We start from the raw sequence: 6,714 nt of genomic DNA, 5'->3' as shown, positions 1-6,714 counted from the left end.
ACCTGCCGCCTTAGCTGGCAACAGCCCCACCCAGAGGCTCCTGAACAGAATTTGAAATACAGCACCTTCTTATAGTTAGGATTGCTCTCTTAATGACTAAAATCAAACAAAAGGTGAAGAAAAGCTTGGATGATAAAAAACTAGATGCACACCAAAGGACTGAGTATGGAAGCAATTATTTTTAATCTGCTTTTAATATACAGAAAACAAGCCTAAACATTGCTTCAACAGAGTAGGCTTGACAACAATCTATCCAGACATCTGTTTGTTTGTTAATTAACATATTTATAATCTGCACTTTCATAGAAATATATAGCAAGATAGTATACAACATATAAGAATAAAACCACCAAAAAGCATTCACAAAACCATAATTTAAAGCACCAATACACCACTAATAAATACTGATTAGTTAAAAACAGAAAATTCATATTGCAAAGGCCCTTCTAAACTATAGTTTTCCAAAGATGTCTGAAAGAAGGAAGGGGTGTTTCCTGCTGAACTTCTGCTGGTCTGGAGTTCCACAGGCTTGGTCCATAGTAGTAGCCAACTAAACCTCAGAGGCACCAGGAACCACCAGAAGTACCCCATCAGATCATCTGTGATTGAGGTGGAGCAAAAGGAATTAAATGCTGCAACAGAACTTAGTTGAATACCACTTATCATTCATTATTGGGACAGGGCTAAAGAAAGCTATGTGTCTTCTGCCATCACTTGGAATTTAGACCAACTGCATATATTGCATACAATGTAGCACTAAACAAAATAAAAAAATTCCTTTCAGTAGCACCTTAAAGACCAACTAAGTTAGTTCTTGGTATGAGCTTTCGTGTGCATGCACACTTCTTCAGATACACTGAAACAGAAGTCACCAGACCCTTCTATATAGTGAGAAGGTGGGGAGGGGTTGGACTATGGCAGACCAACACGGCTACCTACCTGTAAATGTAGCACTAAGTTAAAGTCACTTAGCAGTAGACTTGTTCCACTGGTGAAATATTTTGCTCTAGCACAAGGTTGTTGCACAAGAGAATATACAAGCAGGTTGCTGGTAATTTTGTTGCACAGTAGATTCTACAATCTGTTGTGCAACTTGTTTCTGCTAGTGCAACTGTTATACTGAATTCTTTTATTGTGCAAGAGTCTTGTTCTAGACTTCTAGAGTCAATGTTCTAGAGAACATTGGGTACAGTCTTCTCCCTTTTCTGTTTCCATTGAAAACCTAAGTTTTATGGCTGGCCTTCAAATTTTCCCAAAGAATTTAAGATAAATCAAGAAGGAGACTATCAGGAAGCCTGTTTAGGAATCACTGTTAATAGTCATGCCAGCTCATTATTTCACCTGTATTTGCTGCTGTTTATTATACTTTCTTTTGATTGGGGTTGAGGGATGTTTACCAGCTTGCAATTAAATGAAATCGTTTAGTTCTGTTCATTTTAAAGAAATTGGCTGTTGAGGGGGATGTTATTTCAAAGTCATCTCTCTGACTCAAAAGTTCATGAAACTTTCCACTTGCACTGTGAGGGAGTCTTACAGGTGGAATATTTCATTGGTCGGAACCTGTCAGAATACGCTGAGCATGACCAAGGGTGATTTACCCATGGAAGGGAAAACAAAAGTTAACAAAAGATATCATATCTGTTATACAGATTAACAGATCTCTGCTAGCTAGCTTCCGTGGTCCTGCTGGAACTATTTCAACTTTCTGTTATGCTTTTCTATTGGAAGAATGATGGACTAGGCATTAACACAATTAACCAAAGCTGAAACCAATATTTGAGGAAATGCACCCCAATTCATCTGGATTTGTTGGTGTCACTGGCCCAAATCAGGACAAGAGTTTCCCCCCACCCCCTGATTTTTCCTGGGCAGACAGTTCTCAAAGTGTGAGAAGAGATATTATTTAGCAGTCATGCAACCTTCTCTCCAATTTCTGTCCCTTGGTTAGAGTAGGGTGCACAAGTCCTCTTCAGGTGATCGCATCAAGAATTACATAAACATAAGTTGGTGTAGGGATGAGTGGACTAGCTCTATGCCCTTCTGTACTAATGGAGGTTCCCTGAATCAGACTTGCAAATTTCAGTGGCGCCAATGTAAGGCCCCATTCCATGGGAGGGGCAGAAATTACCTGTAAGGGTGGCATAGAAATATTGTTTTGAATCCCATGCTATGCCAGCAGGGTTCCTCTGGTGCAATGGGGCTTCTGTCTCCTCTCCTTCGTCTGTGTGCCCCCATATCTGGTCTGGAGGGTGCACCAAGCCTCCAGAACTTATTTTGGCTGTGTGCAATAGGCTGAAGGGAATAGGAGAGGAAGCAGAAGTTCTGTTGCCTGCATGAAACTCCCTTGTGCCAGGGGAACTGAAGCATTAGCCATAACCCACAGGAAATTAATACATACATAGAACAATATTTGGGCTTTGCAACCCTCAAATATTATTAATGCTGTTTCAGTAAATCCTTCCCAAGGCGTATGTTCGAAGTTACATACAGCACTTGTTTTAATCTCAGAAACTTGATTCTCTGTGCATCCCCATTGTCAACTTTCCATTATTGCTATTCAGCTTCACACTGGGAGGCTGCAAGGGATAACGATTAAGACTTCATGATACCACATATTGCAGCAGCAGCAACAGGAAACCATCTCTAAAAATAGCCTTTAGTGCTCGCATTCCCTCCTCCCCCATAACATGTGCTCTGAGTTGCACTTAATAAATGCACCAGACCAGAAGAATCGGCTGTAATCCACAGATTTCCAATTCTGTACCTGACAAGCCGTTTGCTTCCATAGTTGACTTCAATTTATCTGTGGGCAGGGGGAAAGTTCACTTTATTGAAACTATTCATGATTTTCTCCCCTAGTAGACTGAGGAGTGTCTGTTTGGGCTCACAGTTGCAACCTCTTCACCTACAAAGAAATAGAATAATGGTTTGTATCCAGCTCTGCCGAAGAGAAAATGCTTTTGCACTTTCCGCTGATTCTGGAAGTTATTTCCTTGGAGATTCAGTTGACATAAAAACATGGTTTGAAAACTGGCTCAATACGACATTTCCCCTCACATGAGAAAATACTAAGCTCCCTAGGAAATAACATCAAGCTCACTTTTTTGAGGGGCGGGGGATTTGTTCTGATATACTTTCAGTCTGATCTTTCAACCGCTGCTCCAGTTTTTTTAAAAAAATGTTTAGCATTAGAGGCAAAGGGGTACTGTGCCATTTATTTGTTGAAAATGGCAAAGCAGTCTCAGTGCTGTGAGGTTACATGAGATGTTGTGCCAATATGTGGGAAACCTCTATTGTGTCCGGACAAAAAAAAAAAGAAAAAGGAAAAAAATCACCCAGTAAGAATATAAGAAGTGTGTGCTGATCAATGGCCCATCTAGCCTGGCATCCTGTTCTCACAGTTGCCAATCAGATGCCTGTGGGAAGCCCCACAAGCAGGACCCAAACAGCAGAGCTTTCTCCTCTCTTATGGTTTCCAGCAACTGGAATTCAGAAGCATTACTGCCTCTGACCATGGAGACAGAGCATAGCCTTCATGGAAAGTAGCCATTGCTAGTTTTCTGCTCCATGATTTTCTCTAATCCACCAGTGTCGTGTAGTGGTTAAGAGCGGTAGTCTCGTAATCTGGGGAACCGGGTTCGTGTCTCCGCTCCTCCACATGCAGCTGCTGGGTGACCTTGGGCTAGTCACACTTCTCTGAAGTCTCTCAGTCTCACTCACCTCACAGAGTGTTTGTTGTGGGGGAGGAAGGGAAAGGAGAATGTTAGCCACTTTGAGACTCCTTAAAGTGAGTGAAAGGTGGGATATCAAATCCAAACTCTTCTTCTTCTTCTAAAGTCATCCAAATTGGTGGCTATCACTGCCTCCTGTGGGAGATTGTGTCCTCCCTCAAAGAGGGCATGTGTTGCGGTGAGACCTGGAGACTGACCTCCTGTGTTGTGGGTGGGTTGGATTGGTTTGCCACAACACCCAATTGGTAGGTCCTTCGATGTTGGGTTCAATCTGACCAATGGGGCGCAGTCCAAATGGATCAAGGGACCTATTTATACCCATGTATGTGACCCAGAGCTTCCTCCTTCGGTACGTGCATTCGGAACACCCGCCCACCTCTCCCTATATTTAGGGCAATTTTGCGATTGACCTTGCTATGCCGTCGTGTGTCATCTGTCATTGGGACAGGGGCACGCCAGGAATTTTCTGTTGGTTTTCAAGCCCCCTCCATAGAGGCTGGCCTCTCTCACTGTCCTTGGAGCTTGCTTACCGGTAACCTCCTCTGGCTGATATCCAGACAGACCAGGGAGATTTTGATAGGCGACATTTTCCCAAGTGTGGGTAAAATGCACAACACCTCCTCCTGCTTCCGCAGGGGAAAGAAAATAAGTCAGAAATCTATTTACATGATGTTTATTTCTGACATTACAGCACTAGAGAAAAACACGTCCTTTCAGTTCAGTTCTTCTAGCAGGTCTGACAAACTTCCTGAACATGTGCAAATGGAAGGTTTCAAATTACACTCTTCACAAAGACTTATCCAGCCTGTGAACGTCCTGGGAAATTCTTCTGTCCCACAGATAGGCGCATCATGTGATGTCAACAATCTGGGTGTCTGCAGCGGTGATGTTTCCATATACTGACATTTTCCCCACTTGGCTGATTGGCTGTTGCCATTTGGGTTTCCCCTGCCACGTAGCAAATTGTCACAACTTGTAAGGTTGTGGATAGGCTCTGGTTCATGTGATTGGGATGGGAGAACGCTCTCGCCATCCCTATGTGAAGGGCATTCCATTAAAGGAATCCAGGGACTCAGTGGTTTGATCAACCCCTGAGAGAGGTTTGTGCCCATACCTGAGTCCAGGGGGGTATCTGGGTGGTGAACAGAGTCTGTTCCCAGCATTTCACCTTCCCAGGTGTTCACCCTTGGCTGACCTATGCTGGTGCCCTGGGTCAGTGCTGCCTGCAAGACTGCAGAGAGCTAGTCAAACCAGAGCCTATGCAACCAGTCACTTTCTGTAATCAATAAAGTTGTGGCCTAAATTCTGCCAAAAACCAAAAGTAAAATTTGAGTCATGCATGAATTTATTTAGGGGGGAGGTCTCTGGTTCTGAACACGCAACCAGTTCCATAGTTCAACTATGCGTTTAATGCTTTCTTTTATTTGTCCTGGATCTTCAGCTTCATTGGATGCCCATGAGTTCTGTTGTTATGAGGGGAGTGGGGACATTTCTAACCATCCACTTTCTCCATGCCCTGTATAATCTATAAATTTCATAGATCATAGAATCATAGAGCTGGAAGGGGCCACGAGGATCATCTCGTCCAACCCCCTGCAATGTAGGAATCTTTCACCCAATGTGGGGCTCAAACCCATGATTAAGAGTCTCATGCTCTACCATATGAGCTAATTTCTCTCATGTCATCTCTTACCTGTCTTTTCTCTGGAGCAAAAAGTCCCAAACAGAGGTACCTTTCCTTGATGATTTTGATTGCTTTCTGCAACTCTATGATATCCTTGTTGAGGTGAGGTAACCATTACATCACCACTTGTATCTCACAGAATACATTGAACATGCAAGTATTCAAATCATAAACCCCGTATACAAGTCCACTAAGATGGGGAGACCAATGTGGTACCATCAAGATGCTATTGGGCTCCATCTCCCATATTTTCCAGGCAGCACAACCAATGATCAGGGAAGACAGAACTTGCAATTCAGGTGCAGGGAACCTTTGGCCCTCCATATGTTGCTGAACTACACCTCCCATCAGCTCCAGCTAGCAAGGGCAATGGCCAAGGATGATGGGAGTTGTAGTTCAGCAACATATGGAGGGCCAAAGGTTCCTGACACTTATTGTAATGCTACAAACATCTGGACTATTGGTCATGCTTGCTGGTGCAATGGGAGTTGTAGCCCACAAAACCCAGAGAGCACCATGTTGGCTTTCCCTACTCTACATTATACATCTTTCATAAAGCGTTGCTCTTTTCAATACACTCGTGTCATTAAAATGTCCATAGCTGCTGTTTCAATGGGTTTCACTAAGGCTGAACATTTTCAGCAGGAGGAAATAAATGCAACAAATATGAAAAGTAAATGACAAATTGATTTATAGGAAGCCTTGATGAACTTATTAAGCATGCCACAAAAAATTTATTACAGATTATTAATGTCTGGTTTTTCTTCTAAAAAAAACTTTATGCTATATGACTAATATCTGCTTAGAATACCAAAATAGTGTGACTAATATTTTTTTTTAAGACTTGTATCTCATGAAATATATCTGCTTAATTTCCCCCCACTTCCCAGTTTCTTTGTTTGGGATTTCTGCATTAGTATTTATCACACAAATTCCATTCCAAGCAAAGCTTTCCCCTGTAACAGAAGAAAATAAAGTAACATGTGGCAAAAAATAAAAAATAAAGTAAAAAAGGAATGATGAAAATCAAAACAGGTTTATCTCTAGGGGTTGTTACTTGGGAATCAAGCAAGGAAAAAACAGGCTATTTATATTGTTGTGAATTTGCTGTCTGATTACTGTTGAATGGGTGTATCATTATGGTTTTGCCTAAAGTGATTCTGGGTGGAAGGCAGAGATCTGATACAAAATAAACTTCATGTTCTTTAATAGCCATGGCCTCAACAGCCAATTTGTCTGCAGGGCTGTGGGGTGGGGTCTGAGACTAGTGCTTGGCAGATCATGCAAGAAAAACAGCTG

At 42.3% G+C, this 6,714-nt stretch overlaps 1 long non-coding RNA gene across 1 annotated transcript; it reads right to left on the bottom strand.

Annotated features, from left to right (window-relative positions):
• Positions 1-265: 265 nt before the first annotated feature.
• On the bottom strand, positions 266-4,957 carry LOC309341835. The gene is made up of 3 exons (XR_014156578.1): positions 4,846-4,957; positions 2,765-2,905; positions 266-599 (listed from the first exon to the last, which is right to left on the bottom strand). It is a non-coding gene; the product is annotated as an uncharacterized lncRNA (long non-coding RNA).
• Positions 4,958-6,714: the final 1,757 nt, after the last annotated feature.

The sequence above is a fragment of the Podarcis erhardii genome, assembly GCF_964252035.2.
Source record: "Podarcis erhardii genome assembly, chromosome: 5".
NCBI lineage: Eukaryota > Metazoa > Chordata > Lepidosauria > Squamata > Lacertidae > Podarcis > Podarcis erhardii.
The sequence above is the reverse complement of the archived record's forward strand: the minus strand, read 5'-3'. Positions and strand labels throughout refer to the sequence as shown.